The sequence below is a fragment of the Talpa europaea genome, assembly GCF_964194135.1.
Source record: "Talpa europaea genome assembly, chromosome: 10".
Taxonomy (NCBI): Eukaryota; Metazoa; Chordata; class Mammalia; order Eulipotyphla; family Talpidae; genus Talpa; species Talpa europaea.
The window spans coordinates 29,972,155-29,991,097 of NC_140077.1; the positions used below are offsets into that span (position 1 = coordinate 29,972,155).

At 42.4% G+C, this 18,943-nt stretch overlaps 1 protein-coding gene across 1 annotated transcript in view; it reads right to left on the bottom strand.

Annotated features, from left to right (window-relative positions):
• The window catches only part of WDFY4 (WDFY family member 4), a gene marked incomplete at both ends in the record, with an annotated part of 204,919 nt that overhangs the window by 90,159 nt on the left and 95,817 nt on the right, over positions 1-18,943 (bottom strand). The gene's annotated exons all lie outside the window — the stretch shown is intronic.

An 18,943-nucleotide genomic window follows, 5' to 3' on the forward strand; every position in this document is an offset into this window, starting at 1 on the left:
CAAAATCATGTCAGGGTTAAATGTTCATTCAAAGTGCAAATAGGGGGCCCAGTTGGCTGAAGTAGAGGACTGTGGGTTGGCTGGTGATGGACATGGTATGACAACGTCCATCTGAAGGATGTATTTCTATACCTCTAAATCATATATGGTTTGGTAAACCAGTGCTGTATCAATAAAAAAAGTGCAATATAAATTAATACATTTTCATGTAACAGAGTTCAAAACCTAAATTGATAAAGATTTCAAGTAATTTACAAGAAATTACTACTTGTTGAGTTTTGGTGTAGTATCAAAGAAGAATATAATTTTTTTGAAAAGGCTATTAAAATATTCCTTTATTTTCTAATCACATATCTGTGAGAAGGAAGAAAAAGCAAAAAAAGCACAATTTAAATAAAGAAGCAGGCGTGAGAATCCAGTTGTTCCCTACTAAGCCAGACATATATTAAAGCAATTTGTAAAAATATAAAAGAAGACCCCTCTTTTCACATTTTTTGAAAAGTACAGTTCATTCATTAAAATGTGATTTATATTACACACAATAATTTTAAAGCTACCATTATTTTTTTTTAAAATTCTGGTTGATTTATAGTAAGGTAAATATCAATATGTATAATCTACATTTTTAAAAAAGCCCTTTGGAATTCTCAGTAATGTTTAGGAAGGTAAAGTGGCCACAAAGTTTGAGAACTGTTGTTCTATCACTATGAAAATAAATGAATGACTACTTTATGCAATGACAAATTTCACAAACATAGTCTGTAGTAAAAAAAAAAAAAGCGGAAGATTATTGCTATGTTTTTATATTTATATAAAAGTAAAAATGTGGAAAACTAATTTATGATAATAGTGGCCAGAAAAGTTGCTAGCTCACTAGTGACTGGAAAGGGACATGAGGTGGGGGTCCTTCTGGGGTGCCATTAATGTTTTGTTTTTCATTCTGGGTGGCGGTAACATGTTCACTCAAAATTCTTTAATCTGTGATTTGAACACTTAGTTCTTTGTATGTTAACCTCAGTAACATAACAACTGTTTATCAACAAAGTCTCAAAAATATGAAAACAATGTAATTTTAAAACCCTAGTTACTCTCTTGGAGTAGTGGGAATAGCATGATTTCTTTCTTTTTCATTTCTTTCCTTTTTTGTTGTTTATAAAATTTTCCTTAATATTGCGGCTGTATATTTAGACAATTCTACAAGCAAAGCAATCACGATGTGCATCACAAGTGACATAAAATGCTGACAAATTTGACTAATTTTACATCTAAGGCAAAAGCCCAGACTCCTTTCTAATATGGTGCTTTGGAGACAAGCAGCAGGAGAAGAGAACTCTTAGGGAGTACATGTACATAATGCAGCTCTTGTCAAATAGCAAATGTGTATCTTGCCAAAGAGGGAGGGCTCCTGTGTGGGTGGCCCCAAGGGGCTAAATGTGACAAGGGTGGGGAGTTTCAGGCTGGCACACTTCAGCAAGTGGAAGGCTGCAAAGCAAAGGGATAGGTCACTGATGCAGGTTCTATAGGAAAAGAGAAGGGATGGGATCAGCAACCCATGTGGAGACTGAGCCAGGGAGAGGGAAGAGGTTTCTCATGGTCAGAGGCTGGAGGGAAGGACTTAAGGATGGGGGCAGATATCTAAGAGATTGTAAATGGAACACTGGAAAGTGAGGTGGGTCACACCTGATGATGGTTTCCAGTTCCAGGGTAGAGGAGGAGGCAGGATGGTCCTGCTTTCTTTGAGGGCTGAGTAGGGTTTAGAACAGAACGCAAGAGGTTTGGAATAGTGCATCAGGAGGAGGGGGGAGGGAACTTACCCGAGGCACATTGACACATTCTTTCGGGGTATTGTTTATACAAATATTTGTTATTCCTTGGTCTGTCATCTCCACATTGCATTTAATTAACTGATATGCACATAACACTTTTCAATTAGCAAAGGAGTTTCCCTATGTAATATCACATTGGATACTTAGCTTCCTGACGTATCTGTTTTATGATTATTCCCATTTTACAGAAAAGGAAACGAGGACAAGTGGGAAGCAGTGACTTCATCAGTACAGGAAGCGCAGCACTAAGAGTCCTTGAATTCTGCCACTACGTGCATATCCCCCATACCTCTTCCACCCTGTTTGTTTCCACAGAGCTAAGCAAACATTACTTTTCCTTTGGCTTTTGAGAGTTTTCATGATCTGGAAGTTGTCACACCCAGGAGTGGAGACAAGAAGAAGGTGATTTGGTTCAATCAAGGGCAAATGCCCATCTGCCTGGACAACAGTGAATGTGGCACATTGATCAGGGACAAATTCAGAGCAGAGCCCTGCATCACTTATTGGAGCTAAATAGCCTTTGCTTAGCAACTGTGCATTACAGAGTTTGAGAATCTTTGAAGTAGAACAAAGGACCCCCAAAGGCTGTTTGGAGATTTGAGGGAAAGCAGATCAGGTTTAAAGAGTTGGTGCCTGCTCTCCCAGGGCATCCATAGGAAAGGGTTTGGCTTCAGCCCATGGATCAGACTTGAAGTGGGGGCAGGTGATGTGGAGGGTCACTTTTAAGTGAGCTGACCACAGTTTGTGGTGCCCACCTTTGCCAGGGGCACCCAAGGGTCAGCTGCTGGTGACCCTCCTATCCAAATTATCCCATAGGAAGTGCCTGCTGCCCACTGATGATAGTCATTACACTTGTTTGTTTAAAGCATCATTAGTCTTGTAATCACATTTGCATGGCCTTACAAAATTGAAAAGGACCAACAAGTGAAGGCAGCAGCTCAGAAACTTGGTGCCAAGATGATAGTCACAGGTCCTGGCCTTTCCAGCCAAGCATCACATATGCCTGGTCTGGGACTAAACTCAATAATGAAGAATGCCACATCTTCATCTGCATGATCTCTACCATGTGCTGACACTTTATGCATCTTATTTTAATCCTTTGACTCACTATTTTCACTGCTACTAATGTATCCCAAGGAAATCATAAGCTATATGTGCAAATATGTATCTGCCATGCATCATCCTATTTACAGCAGTACAAAACGAAACAAGTCATATGGCAGTACTGGACAATAATAAAGAAAGTGTATGAAAAGTATTCCAAAACAAAAAGCACATTGAAAAATGCAAAGAGGGCCTCCCCGGTGGTGCAGCGGGTAGTGCTGCGCTGTGAAGCTGTCCGCAGCCTCTGCAGTGCAGGTTTGATTCCTGGCCAGCCAGGGAGAAACCCACATGGCGCAGCAGACCTCTCCTGCCTCATCTGCTGCTTGTCTTCAGCAGTGTCTTCAGCCCGTCTGCCTGTTCTGCTCCCTGCTCTGTCTCTGTTCAATTCTCTCACCCTCCCGCGTCTCTGACCTGCACCCCAGTTCATGTATAAATAAATAAAATCTTTTAAAAAAATAAAATAAAAAAATGCAAAGAAAAGCTCACAATCCTCCCACCAAAGCCCCATCACGAGACGGCGGTGGAAGGTGTGAGTCACTGCTGTCTCTGTGGGGTGCAGCTTCACATTTCTCCTGTGTGCCAGCAATTCATTGACTAAGTATGATTCTCATGTTTAAAGACAAATAATTTATGGTAAATCTTGACTTGTCAATCGTTTCTTAACAAATAAACAGTTATTGATCCCTCAAGGATAGAAAAGCCACCTTGTGGGTCTACAGGATGGTACAGAAAATTAAGACTAGTGTTGATAACTTGATTCCCTTCTTATGAGTAGAATTTAAAATTTAACCCCATAAATGAGATTCCACAGCAGTCATTTTTTAAACAGTTTTTAAAGTTTCCAAATACTCACTAATTCCCTAAAGGAAAAGCAATTGCCATGCTGTTTGATTTGATTTTATTTGATTTTTTTATTTTCAATTTTTTTTATTTTAACATTTATCTTTTTTTTACATTTTTTAGACAATATTTGCTTCCCCCCACCCCTTCAGATTGAGTCTCCATAGAATCTCCTTCCCCAAGGCACCTGTGCACCATCACCACAGTCCCCTGTGCTCCCCCCTCACTCCCTCTCACCCCCTCCCTCCTCACATATTCAGCTGTGGAAAGCTCTTTGATTTTAGTGTCAAGTCTAGATTTCTTAGCATCTGACTTTCTCTGGCCGAAGACACAAGTGTCAGGTTCAAGTTAAACTCAAGTGATCTCTCATGGAGGTTTGAGTGAAACTGAGCAAGCGGAAGGGAGTTCCTCCCTCACAGCCCACATATTCTCACAGGTCACTCTCATTAGTCACACTGGTCACTGGTGGCCACCCCTCTTCCTCCGGTGTGGGCTGAGAGGATGAGGGGTTTGATTCATGATGCCCTGTGGTCAAGTGGTGGTGAGCAACCCAGGAAGCGAGAAGTACAAGCCCTTTGTAGTTATCATGAAACCCGTAATTGTTATTAATACCCCTCTTTCCCAGCCTGCCTCCCCAGGGCTCCCACAACAGAATGCAAATGCTGCGGAGGCAACACTCAGATGCCAGTGACTGGGTTCCCTGCCTGCCCCCTCCCTGCAATCAGTACCTTAAGGACATCGGCCATCTCTGTCCCCAGGGCCTAAGAAATGGAGGCAACACTAAAATCTGAGAAACTGAAATGAAGCTCAATATACCCCATCCCATCACTCCCCTGAACCAAATTCTCTGAGCTGGTCATTTCCGGCTGAAGTACTACACTCCCCGTGGTCAGGATTAACGAGACAGAGAGGGCAGTTGACAACACTTCCAGGTCTGCGAACAACTGGGCTAGGGAGCTGGTCATGCTGGCCTGTGCTCCTGCTTCCACTTTAATACACGGAATTCAGTGCTCTCTCACGTGTGCAATATTCAAGGAACAGATTCCCTACATAGATTTCCTATTAGAACTTTCACATCTGAGAATGGCATATGTACCTTTAAATTGAAATCCTGAAGTGCAGACCTGGTATTAGTGAGAAGATAGAGGCAGTTAATGACAAAATGAAATCCTGTCCCTGTTTGTTGGTGAAACACATAATATCTGTGCATGACCCAGAAGAAGCTGCGGTGTGTGCCCAGTGACAGACTGGCCTGCGCTTTGCATCAAGCCATGGTCATGGCTGAGGGGTCCTGGGGGATATCGATTTGAACAACTCAAGCCAACGGATGTGCTTTTCTCTGAGTGCCCAGATAATTGCACTTTTCTCTGCTATGGAGACACAGTCCCTGGATTCTTAATAAATGTCAAGCAATACCAGAGTAATAATCATATTTCCAGCAATAATGACAAACAACTGGTGCTCAGAGTGGGCGAAGAGGGACCAGATCACCACAGCGCAATTCATCTCTTGTTAAATTCACTCATATATTAATTTCTAAGATGAACGGTGGTTTCTAATTTGTCTGTTTTGAACTGTGATGGTTTTATTAAATTCAATCGTCATGAGTACATGAGAATGACTACTTAAAAAAAAACAACAACACTCCTGTGTAGCAAAGGATGAAAGCTTTAAAACTGCAGGTACTGGACTTTTTCAAGGACACCCCTTTTTTATCTGCCTTCTTGGGGGTCAGAGCCACATGAGGCTCAGACAGAGGGCAATTGTTGCCATGTTAACCTTATCTGAACCCTCCATGTCTGTCAGCCTCGTCCACACAGGTAAAGGCCCATGAAGACTCACACCTCTGCAGGCAGAGGCAGGAGGGTAGATTTGGGAACCGGTCTAGCTGAGAGGTGACTGTGACCATCTACCCTGAGGGTTTGCTGCCATGGAAACATCTTCCCCTGAACATGCATTGAGATTTGAGGTGTGTTATGGTCTGAGTTGTGTCCCCTTTATATTTACATGTTGAAACCCTAATTCCTGGTACCTGAGAATGTAACTATGTTTAGAGATGGGTGTTGGAAGAGGTGACAGGATTAACTGAGGCTTTTAGAGGGCCCCTAATCCATTCAGGTGGGTGTTCCATAAAAAAAGGGAAGAGACGCCAGGGGTGCTAACATTGAGAAGACAGACAGTCTCCTATAAACCAGAGAGAGAGCGTCAGGAGAAACCAGACCTGCCAACACCTTGCTCTCAGATTGGCAGCCTCCAGAAAGAGAAAAGAACATCTGTTGGTAAAGCCTCTGCCTGCAGGCCTGTGTGGTGGCAACTCCGGCAATCTCATACAGCTTCCTTCACTCCAAACAATGCCTCTCAGGGGCAGCCTGCACTCACAACTCACATTGCGAAGATAGATAACAACTGGGGGCTGCAGTTTATTGGGAGGATTCGTTCTTCTGGCACTAAGGAGAGACAAGGCCATTGTGACCGGCATTTATGGCCATTACTATCCACCCCAGAGCAGAACTCTTGACCCAAGTTCTCGGGATGACACTGGCCCACATCAGGAGCTTCTCAGGGCCACTCTGGCCACATGACTGCCTCTCGAGATGCCAAGGACACCTACTCTCAGGGGCCACACCAGGTCTTGCCAGTACAGACACTCAGTGTGCTGGGTTATATGTGGCTCCTGTGGAACATAATCACCACCAGCCCTGCCCCATGAGGCTGGGCCCTCACAGGAGAGTGGCCACTATGAGAAAAAAAGATAGAACTGGCTTTTTCTCTATAATCTTTCCAACACCTGCTCTCACCCAGGCCCTGTGCTCACCCTAATGCTTTAAAAATGAGCAGGCCTTGCCATCCAGGAACTTAAAAATCTTCCCAGGGAGGTAAGTAAGAAAATCACTTTCCCATGGAGGGGACCAGGCTGCTTTGCCACACATGGTCATGGCCAGGCTGAAGAAGGCCCTGAGGACTTTCAGAAAAGGCAGCATCATTAAAGTTTAGGAGAGACAGTTGGTATTATGGAAGGGGAGGCTCTTCTAATCAGATGGAACCACATTTGTTCCAGGACAGAGATGGGAAAATACAGAATATGTTATAAAAAAAATATGAAAAGGTATCTGGTTGGAATAAAGGCTGTGCAAGACTGTGGTAGAAGATGAACTTGGAAAAGCAGTGAGGGTCAGGCTCCTTATCCCATGGTCATGGGGCTGAGTTGCACCCTAGACAGTGTAGACACACTGGTTTTTGATCAGGGATAGGGATATGGCATGACCTGATATAATCTTTAAAAACTCATGTTGGGGGTGGCGTGAAGTGTGATGGGACACAGGGACCTGCTGGACAGGGACTATATTGGTGGAGCATAATTGACGGGTAAGGATTAAATGAATTACTATCTTGCCTCCCAGAAAGCTTGGGAACAGTGTAGATGCCTGACTATCTTTATAGGCAGTGTTTTTATGATCTTACTCCCCAGGATTTGACTTTCTTTTTTTTTTTTTAATTACTTTTCCTGATCTCATTTCTTTATTTTATCACATGCATTCTCATCTAAAGGTACCATAAATCTTCTGGGGAGTGAATCAGAATAAATAAACACCTGAAATTAAGTTAGGACACAGTGGATGTGATACTCCAGCAGCTGACTCACATAGCAGATGGTCACAACTATCCCATTTGGCATGGAGGATATATTACTTCACCAATATTACTTCACATTCTTCCTCCTCCTTCTCCTCTTCCTCAGTCTCAGCTCAAGCTCCTTCAATAAGTCCAACTAGGCCTGCTTTCTTTTGGACGCTTCTTGAGGCCTCATATCTCTCGTTACACCGTAATTAGTTCACACCTAGATGGTGAGACTCACCCATCAGGGACTGTGCCTCTCTTGTCAGTACCCTGGCCTTAACCCAAGGAGCTGGGTTTGGTAGGAAATCAATGAGTATATGTGGAATATTGAAGAATGTTCACATCACAGCAGAGATTGGTGTTTAGTAGATGAAAGATGGAGATACAGAAATAGATACAGATGGAGTCATAAACATAGACATATTTTCTGACCCTCTGGAAAACTTGGGATGACACTGGACTGCTGGCTTCTGCTACCTGTCTGCTGGTTTGAACTCTGCAATCCGACATTTCTATGTTCTCAAATATATAGACTCATTCCCACCCTTGCTTTTGATACTAGCTGGGTCTTTTGGGGGAGCTCTCATTCTCCCGATGGTGGATGGTTATTCCTTCCTCTCAGCTGCATTATTTCCTTGGAGAAGTCTTCTATGGCCTTCCAACCTATAGCAATCATGAGTTAGTCTTCTGGCTTTCTGGAAGATTATGTCACACTACCTAGTATTTCCTCCTCTATTCTCTTTTGCTTACAGTCTGTTTCACCAAAAAGAGAGGCGGCATTTCATCTGTCTTCCATGCCTATATCACAGGCCTAGACATAGCCAACCAGGAATCTTGAATCAATTGCAAGGACCATTCTGAAACTTGTTCATTCAGTTGTACTTTTGTGTTACCCAAGCACCTTGGTTACTCCCTTAATCATTAATAATCGTACTAGTGGATAAATTAGTACCTGCTAACTCCCAAACCTTCCTCTTGCCTCACCCAGCACTGGGTTGCCATACTTTCTGCTGCTGTTTCCTCAGTCTCTCCTCCACATTCATTCTTTCTCCTTTCTTTGTCAGCCCAAAGAGCCATGTTTTCACCAATCCCCAACAACGACAACAAAGAGCAGAAAATTTCAGAAACTTCCTGTTCTGAGACTTTGAAACACTTTTTTAATTAACCAAAATGGTTTCTCATAATAGATGGGTCCCAGGGCGAGAAAGCGACTGCAACTCACACGGCAGGCGCCTCGCGGCCGAGCTGGGAGCGGGGGGCCTAGCGGGTTGTGAATGGCAGAAGCGCCTCAGGAGGGCCCCAGACTGATTCTCCATTCCACGACCATCTGCCGTTTTATCATTTATATAGTTTGGGACACTCTGTCTTGTGAACTCTAAAGTGTTTTTGCATTGATGGATATGTTTAAATTTTAATATTCAATTTTAGAGAAATAAACAAACAAAAATATGTTTCCTCCATCCATTAGTCACAAGTTTTAAAAATTGAAAGCATTTCCTGGGATGATGATACCTTCCCTCAATCACAACGTTAAATTTGAGAATGCAGGTATACCTCACATTATTCAATATACAAAAGGATATTCAATATACAAATATATGAACCTCAAAAGATATTCCTCAGTGTAATTAGCCTTTAAAGTAAAGGACTATATTCATTTTTTAAAAAGAACTCAACATAAGATACTTTAAATTGCCAGGTTTCTATATTAATTTCAAATCTATTTCATTTACAACTTCTTGAGATATATATATATCTCTTACAAGATATATATATATATATATATCTTACAAGAAGTTGTAAATGAAATACTTGATATACATATATTTGATGTCTTACTTGATATACATATATATGTGATGTTTTACTTGTCTTCTCACTAGAGAGATAAGTAACCAGACTGCAAGTGTTCTTTAAATATAAGGACAATGTGTTATTCATCTCCATATTCTAGTGAGAATGCTCTATTCAGTAAGTCCATCTCTTCCTCAATTGCACAATGACTAATGTTTTGATGGACAAAAAATATTATGAGTTGAGCTTCAGACTTGGACTTTTAGTCCTCAATGACATATATGGCATATAAACAGCCTTATTTTGAAATAAAATTAAATACTATATGAGAGAAAGGAAAGAAAACCAGTAAATAACTAGCAGAAAGCAATGAGAAACTCCCCTTAATCTTTTCAGAAAAGAGGTTCTGTTAGGTAGTTATCTTGGGAGAAGGAACTGAGCATCCATCCCTAAGAACTTTTTAAAACATGATTCAGATTTAGCGTGCCTTTCAGTGGCAATGGTTGTGACCCTATGTTGAGAATATGCTTCTGATATAAGGAACTCTCATGACTGAGTGCCTATTCTCTTGGTGAAATTTCAAGCTATTAATAGTGTCTTGAAGCCAAAAGCATTACGACTTTAACCTCATTTCCTGTGAAGGTGAATGGCAAAAGAGTGTTCAAAGAGATGTGTCTGGGTTGCATTCAGTGGCATGCTGCTTGTGTGGAACACAGTAAGAGAGCCAACCCATGAAGCCAGTTACACAAGGAGGTGTGACTAGCAGGAGCAGGACCACAAGTCAGTTATGAGATGAAGTAAGTTACTATGAGAATTATGAGTAGAATTATTCACTTATTGCATGGGTTTTGTATTCTTAGTAATTCATGATGCAGTATAGACCATGTCTTAAGAATAAGCAAGAAGAAAATTCTGGAAGAGAAAATTTTTATCTACTAGCTGAGTTAGGTTCTTGGTATATGTTAGGCGGTCACCATTGTCTGATTTAGTAGTGGGATCCCTTAGCCAGGGATCATACCACAGCTCTCCTTGCTGATAGCAGAGCTAGGGCAGAAATCAGGGACCATGCCATAAACTGTCTATCTCTCTGTGGATCCCTGGTCCTGGGAGGGCCAGTTTCCTCAGAATGAAAACTTCACTGTGGATGCAGGCAGATATCCTGATAGTCCCAAGGCCTCATGTGGTGGGCAGATGTAGGCTTCAGTGCACAGTGGCTGCAGTTAGTGGCTTAGCAGGCTCTTCTTATGGACTAGACCTGACATTGATCTTTCAAGAAGACAAGGGAGAGTCTCTCTTAGACTACTGTATTCTCAGACTGAGAGACCTGGATATTCCTAGAAAAGTCACCTACGAACAGAGAGAAGAGGTTCCCCCTCCCAGATGCCATTAACTTGATGCTGTAATGGCCCAATGTCTTCATGCATCATATCCACCAAGCTCTCAGAATAAATGGCAAGCTTAAGTAAATATGGGTGTTCCAGAATTCTATCATGATTGTTCAAATAATGAAAACTTTGGCATCTTGGCCATCGTAGCATTTATCTCTCAAGCAAATGTCTGGGAACTCTGTAATATTACAGAAAAGATTCCTAACTAACAACGTTACTGTATGTAGCACAACATGCTCATTACAGCTACATTTCACCAGAAATCAAGGGTTTGCCTAAAAAAAGTATAAATGTGAACTTGCAACCAAGAACAGCTGGATCTGCACAGCTTCTCTCATTCCTGCATGCTTCGGGGCATTATGTGTCACCTGCTCTCCTAACAAAAAGGGTTCATTAAAAGATTTGCCCAAAAATGCCTTAAAAGGGCAGTCAGCTAGAGAATTTTTCAGAGAAAATCAGAGTTTTCAAAGAAAACTTATCAGTTATGATATTTTTAAACATGAAAGACACAAATAGATTAAATGAAATTACCAAATAAGAACAAAAGCACATGACACAATAGCAAACAAACCAACTAAACAGTCATAGAGTGTTCTATAGTTCTACAACCTTGCAGTGATTCAAACATCGAACAACAGACAGGCTATTTTGATACATATCATTGATAGCAAAATGTCTGCTTTTATTGAAGAAACAAAAATTGTGTTGCTCTAAGCAGTTTTGAAATGAATATCTGATTCAAAACTTCCCCTGTGCATATAATCGCATGCTAATTTACATTTTAATTACTTCCTAAGAAATCAGAAGCATTTGTTGACAGTAGAACATAATGTCAACTTCATGGTGCACTGTTGGTGGATGCTTAATGAACTTAATTAGATAATTAGTGATGTTAATTATCCTTCTATTATGAAGATAAAGATGTCTCACAAATGATGCTCTTGGTAAAGAAACATCATTAAAGGTATCAGTGTTTGCTGTGTTCATTTACTTCTATTTTTCAAGCTCCTGTAACAAGGACATGTGATAAGACTGGAAACATTTAAGACTTCCTTAAAATGGAAAAAGCAAAGCCACGTTTTCCATCAGCTCATACAGATCCTCACCCCTTATTTTGGATACCAATGCTGTGCTGGTGATGCAACTACTCTTTCAAACTGGCTGTGTTGAGTGCAGAGTTTCTTGTTCAGATGAACAAGCCCTTTCCATGCATTTCTTAGTCATGGGATAGGTGGATTCTAAGAGCAAACAGTTTGAAATGTGTGTGGGGTGTGTGTGTGTATGTGAAAAGAGGAAAAGTGGGCGCAAGGACTCTGGTTAAGCCTAAGATCACTGGGAAGAAAGCCTAAATGATTAATTCACCCTCTTCCTATTGCCCCATGTTGGCTGCATTTCCAAGACCCCACACTGGCCCATCCTGACTCTGTCAACAGATGTCATGCGACTGTAGAAAAGTCCTGCTCACCCATTCTGGGTGTGGTGCTGGAGCACGGTTGCCTCCAAGAACAAATGCTACGATACATGCTACACAGACTTTCAGTTGAAAGAGTAAATTTGAGAGATTTAAAAAGTAAGATGCTGGATTCTATCATTTTTCTCTTGTTTGCCACAAACTACCATGATCCCCAAATGTAATGGAAACCCTTTCTGAAAAGAGTTCTAGCCTCGACATACCCTGAAGAGCTCAAAGTCTAGGTAAATAGAATTACCTTTAGGATCAATAATCTCAGTAAGGCATCAGGAGAAAATAAGTCATTGGCAGCCTTGCCAGTCACAATTAAGAAAAACAATATTGCATTTAGCAGAAGATCTTACTTAGTAACACTGCTGATACTGGTAGAGTGACCTATACATCTCAGTCTTTAAAAAATCATACTTTCCTTTGTTTTTGAGTGGTTTTATTCTGCTAACAAACAGTCCCCTTTCATTAGTTTACCCACCACTCAACACAACTGGCTTTTCCAATGACACAGTCTTGTGATTTCTCATTAAGTCCATGATGTTACGCTTTCTGAATCCTCCTTTCTTTTCTATGGTTTTCAATGATCTTGCTCCTCCGGCCTGCTCCTCTCTCGATGTAGGGACAGAGGCTGCCCTTTCTGCCCTCTGCCACTCCAGCAGAAATGTATGATCAATATTTCCCCTCTCTAGGTCTTCTGTCCTTTCATATTTAAAATCCTGCTGTGTCTTCATTTCCTCAGTTTAGGCTACCTACTTCAAAACATCTGTTTTAAAGGCATATTCACCTCCTTCTAAAGTCCTTTCTTGCCCACAAACATCACATTGAGTTTCCAACAAATTTAAGTAAAAATAGTCCATATGTCAACCTTATGAATTTTAATTTTATTAATTAAAAAATTCCTTATAATTTTTAAAATTACTTACAACCTCTTCAAGAAATTTGACTTCAACTCTCCTACAAAAAGTGGTCTCTGGAAATTCTAACGTTTAGTACCACAGTTGCCTTTTGACTTCCTCAGCTGTTCCCCTTGGCCCAACCACAACATTTCTTTTTTTTTCTTAAAAATTTATTCACCCATGCATACAAGAGCTGGGGTATAGGCCAGAGATGCGGGGTGGGGTGTGTGTGTGAGAGGATTCACCAGAGACAGAGTGGGGAACAGAACAGGCAGACTGACTGAAATACCCTGCTGAGCGGAGCAGTGGGTGAGACAGGAGAGGTCTGCTGCGCCATGTGGGTTTGCTCCCTGGCCGGCTGGGAATCGAACTTATGCTGCAGAGGCTGCGGATTGCTTCATAGTGCGGTGCTTAACTCCTTGCGCCACCAGGGAGGCCCTAACCACTACATTTCGAAGCCCATTCCTTTCTATTTTCAAAAATCTATTCTCAGTCCTGGGGCTTCCCTGATTATTGAGCTTTTCTCCCAGGTTAGTGAAATCTGAGGTTCCTCCCTCAAGCACTGTTCACTCCCTCAACACCAAGTGCTAACGCACTAAACTGGAAAGCATGGGAGCTGCTGTCAGACATCAGCCTCCTGGAAACAGGTGCCTTCGGCCTCAGCCAGACATCCACTTGGCAACAGGAGGCAAACGCCAATGTGTCAGAGAGAAAGGCCAGGAACTGCATGATCCACACTGACTGTTAGAGCCTCCAGTTCTGCACACTTGCTTCCTTGTCTGACCTTCTACTTAGGTTTCAGTACTTCCTTAAAAAGGAAATAAACACACAGAGATATCTATGCATAAAATGACATGATATCTGGGACATTGCTGCAAAATTATTCCAAGCAAAGGGGGAAATTGGGTAGTAAAGAGATGAGAGACAAGATATCCATGACTTGAAAATTATGGAAGTTAAATGATGGATGGACAGACACATAGGATTCATTTTATTATTTTCTATACTTCTGCGTAGGCTTGACATTTTTTACAATGATTCTGCAAAAATAGTATGGGTAGAATGCTCAGAGTATATGATCAAAAATTTCCCTTGCCAGGGACCTGAGCCAGTTGTCACCCAGTTGTCGTAGGCCAGGGGCAGGGGCTGAAGGGGGAGACAGTGGGTCTGGGCACACATTCAGGTAAGTGGTCAATGGCCAGAGTGGCGCAGTAGTTGAGTGCTGGGTTGTGAAGCTGCCCAAAGCCTCTGCAGCGCCGGTTCGATCCCCGGCCGCTGGGCGAGGGTCCCACATGGTGCGCAGACCTTTCCTGCCACCTGCTGCTCCCCTCAGCAGTGTACTTCGTTGGTCTGCCTGTTCTGTTCCCCGCTCTGGCTTTGGTGAATTCTCTCACCCTCCCGTGCTTCTGACTGTACCCAGTGCTTGTATAAATAAATAAATAAATAAATAAATAAATAAATAAATAAATAAATAAATAAATAAATCTTTTTAAAAAATAAAGGACCAGGGGGTCTTAGAGCAAATATTTGGTATTTTTGCATCCTCTTGCCAGGGCTGGCAGGTCAGAGGCCAGATCAGAGGGGCTAAGCAGAGGAGCATCACATTTCTGTTTGTACAAGTTAAAATCACAACTGTTTGTATGAGTTATTTCCCCAGGGGGTTGGTCTGACTGGGAGCTGCGGTGTCATTCAGGTGGAGATGGTGGGCCCGCAGCAGTAATGTTTGGATCAGTGAAAAGCAAACATACAAGAGAGTCTGCTAAACCAAGGCTGGGATAAGAAAAAAAAAGGGGGGGCAGGACCACTGGGGACAGTAGCCCTGGCTCCAGATCTACAACCAAAAATCTTGTTTTGGGATTGCTAGCAACACCAGTATACCCATATCTGACTTTTTGTACTTTTTTATCCCTTTTAATTTGCACATAACCCTGCCTTCCCAACATGGGCTATTTCAACTTTGAAAACAGTAACTGGAAGATTGTTTAGCTGTCTCCAAAAGCCATTGGCAATCACTGGGGTTGGCCCTGTGCCATGAAATCTTGCTCCTCCACAAGCCACCTAATCTTTGCTTAGAGGCTGGTGTGGGGCCTCCATATTTGGGTAGGGCCCACCTGGCCGCTGTATGGAACAGCCATCCACGCATGTACAGCCAATCCAGGAGGAAAGTGGAGTGAAGTCCAGCTCATGCTTTGCTGAACGAAACGTTCCTACCCAGAGGGTGCCCATATCCTTTTCCAGGCCAGCAGTGGCCCTCGCTGTCGGCTCCTTTGTCTGGCTTGTTCCTTGCAGTCTTTGCAGCACCCTAAAGGACCATCCAATCACACCTCCTGCACCTCCCGCATCTCCTACACCTGGGTGCCCTCTCTTCTAAAGGCCTGATTGAAGGCCTGGAGCCAGGGTTTCTGTACTTGGTGGCCCCCCTTTTTGGCTTATCCCAACTTTGGTTAAACAGATTCTCCTGCGTGTTTGATTTCCACTGCTCCAAAAATTTTTGCTGCCACACCCACTTCCTCTCCCCGAATGATGCTGTAGCGCCCCCATCAGACCCACGCCTCAAGGGTGGTAACTTCCAGTCTTACTTGTACAGAAATGTGATGCTTCTCTGTTTAACCCTCCTGACCTGGCCTGGTCTCTGTCCAGCCTGCCACTAGAGGTACTCCTGAATGTCCCCTGCTCTGCATGGGTTTCATACCCACCCATCGGCCATGCCCCTTCTCACCTAGCTCTAATTCCTATGGCCCGTATACCCATTTTCTGTTTGCAAATGCTTTAAAAAAGAAAAATAAAAATAAAAAACAGAGGACAATACATTTACTATTTGGGAATAGTTCTGGGTTTTCAGAAAAATTATAAAGATAACACAGAGGGGTACTTATCAACCAATACCTAGTTTTCCTTTAATTTAATGTGCTATATTGCCACGGTGTATCTTTCAAGCTAAGACACCAAGACTGATGTGGTTGGTGTTTTTTCAACTTGTTTTTAAATAAGAAAGTCTGAAACTGAGCAGACGAACAAAGCCATGTCCACTGCTGCAAAGAAGAATAGCAGGCCATTTGTTACACTTTGGATTTCTCCCGGCTGACGGATCTGATGACACACCTGCCAGTACACCCTAGTTAGCCTCTGGTAGACTCAAAGAAGCTCAAGGTCAAGACCTCTGTCCAACAGACTGACACCCACCGCCATCACCCTGACAGAGGCTGTGACTGTGCAACTTGATCTCAAAAAAGACAATGATGGGGGTCAGAGGAAGAAAACAAAGAAACAACATTAATTGCATCAGATTTGCCTCAAAGTTCAACTCACCTGCCAAGAAGAAAACATTTTCCACTGAAAATGAAGATAGGTAAGAGGAATTAGGAGTCATACATCGTATGTCTCACTCCAAGGAACAATTTATCAGTGCTACAGAGCTGTCAGCTGCTGACATGATAAGGAATAACACCAAATGAATAATGTTTCCTCCAAAACCAACTCCTTTAATTACAAGCCTCTTCTTTCCAGAAGAGAGACAGAAGATGCAGAAACACCAATTTCATGCACTTGTGCCTGAATAATGTCTCCATGCTGCTTTTTCCAGATGGCGACCTTCTCACTGGAGGGACTAATGATGTGGGCATATTTAGGGAAAAACCAATAACGGAGTCTTTAACCTTCAACAACAAAAAGCGTGTTGTACAAAATGTTCCTTGGGATACATTAGAAAATATCAATTACATTGCTCACTGAGGTGTAATCAGCTGTAATAATCAAAATTAATTTTTAAAAATAATTAAACAGACCCCAGGGCAAATAGTTGATGCTCTTATCCTATGACATCACAGTGTACATATGTACCTGAGAAGTTGTGCCTTCTGTTAGCAGCAAAGGCATCTTTGATGAGTGATGAATATGGGATCTGCAGGCTGGTGAGTCTAGTCCCAGCAAAAGGAGAAGTGTTTCACTCTCTCCTCCCTTCATACAGTTCTGTACACACTCCTTAAGCACCTTCTATATACCAGGCACTATGCCCAGCCCAGAATGAGTTACCAGTATAGGATGCTGCTAAGCAAGGACACTTGATTTTTCAAATTAAAGTGTAGTTCACCTTGTTTCAAAAATAATGTGTCTTTAAAAATTCCACAAAATATTACGAGTAGTGGAAAGGATAAATAAGTTCAAGTGAAAGAAAAAATGGTGTTCAAATAGGAAGGAAGAAGATAGCAGGAGGGGGTGTGTGCATGTACCCGTGCTTTGTAGAAATGTATCCCAATAGGTATGGGCCCTTAGTAGAGTTGGGCCACACTTTGTCCCTGAGCTTCCAAGTGTCCAGATCAAAGAGGAAGACGTAACAGAGTCGAAAGTCTTGCTATTCCTGAGCCACGTGATTCTTCCTGGTGCAGACAGTGTGGGGGTGTCTCCCAATGGCTGCCTTTTCCCTACATTCCACTCCACTGGGCTTTGCTGCCCTGAAACTTCAGCACACACCTCCTTGGAACCTGACATCCTCTCTGCCTGAATGTTTTCATGGAGAGTCACAAGCTTGCGTCCCTCCTTACATGTCTGCTTCCACATCCTGACACCATAGTGGGCCTCAATGTAGTGGTTTCCATCTCATCAGACTACTGCTCCAACCATCCTCTACCACTTACCCTGCTCAATTTTTTCCCACTGCTATTAGCTGCTCCAACTGCTACAAATGAATTTATCTGTTGTTTGTCTTTACTATCATAGAATGCAGTCTCCATAAAAGCAAAGAATATGTTGATTTTGCTATCTTCTGTCACCTCAAGAGGACATTTTCCTTCAGCAGCCTGCTTTTACCAAACTCAGAGCCAATTTCAAATATTCTTTCTTCTATATCTCTCAATTTGAGTCAAGAACAAATTGTTATAAATCTTTAGTAAAACTACAAGACCCCCAAACAGTGCAGTATACTTAAGCTTCTTTCAGATGAGCAGTTTTTCAGGTCCCTAGGACTTGGAGGGAGCTGAGCTGTGTCAGTGACAGTGATCATGGAAGATGACCTTGAAAAGAAGAAAGTATCCTTCCCCTGACTGTCTGGTAGCCCATGGTGGCAGCTGAGTTCAGATTTGGAGCTGGTGAGATTTGTGGTTAACCTCACTGCCAACGTCACATGGGCAGAGAGCTCAAATTGTGTAATGTGTCTATTATCTGTCTACTCCATCTTCTTGAGGAGCTCCTTCCCACAGTCATTTGTCTTATTGTAGAGATTAGAACACAATTACGCGATGAAGTTACATTAATTGCCTGAGGTCTCCTGACACTATGTCATGTCCATTCAATGACCATAACCTGCTCTGAAGATAAGTGAGTGATCCTGGCATTAGAATATCTGACAGACAGCATTTCCTGAAAGAGCCTCAACAATATTTCCAATTCTATATGCTCCTGTAGACCCTTACAACTTCTCCACCAGGAGATTGTAATCTACTCCCCTTGAACCTGCGAGAATTCTGTGTCTTGACCAGAGAGATTCAGTAAAGGTGATTCTGCATGGCTCCTGAAACTTGGACCTGGCTTTTATCTCTTTCCCTCCCTTTCCCTATTGAAATTGGCCCTTGAAAATCAGTCACTAGGTTGTCAGCAAACTCAGGATGAATGGAGAGGCTATGTGTAGATATTCTCACAAACAGCCTCAGGACTAAAGTTGGCCACAACCAGAAGTGTGGGTAAGTGAAACTTCCAAAGATCCCATTTGAAGCTCCAGACATCGTGGAGTTGAAACAACCCCCCACCTGTTCTTGTTATGCCTCAAATTCATTATCCCATCCACTGTGGCCATAAAAATGTGTTGATACCACTGAGATTCGGGAGGGTTTGTTATGCAGTTTTAGAGGAATGGATTAGAAAAACCTAATCATTTAGCCCACACAGTCAGGGGGACCCACCACTTTGCCTCCTGGCAATGGTGTCAAAGCTGCTGCCCTCCTTTGTTGAGCTCACACCCAGCTCCCACTGAGCTATAAGTTAGTGCTCTGTGAACACGCCTGTCTCAGAAGGAGAACAGGA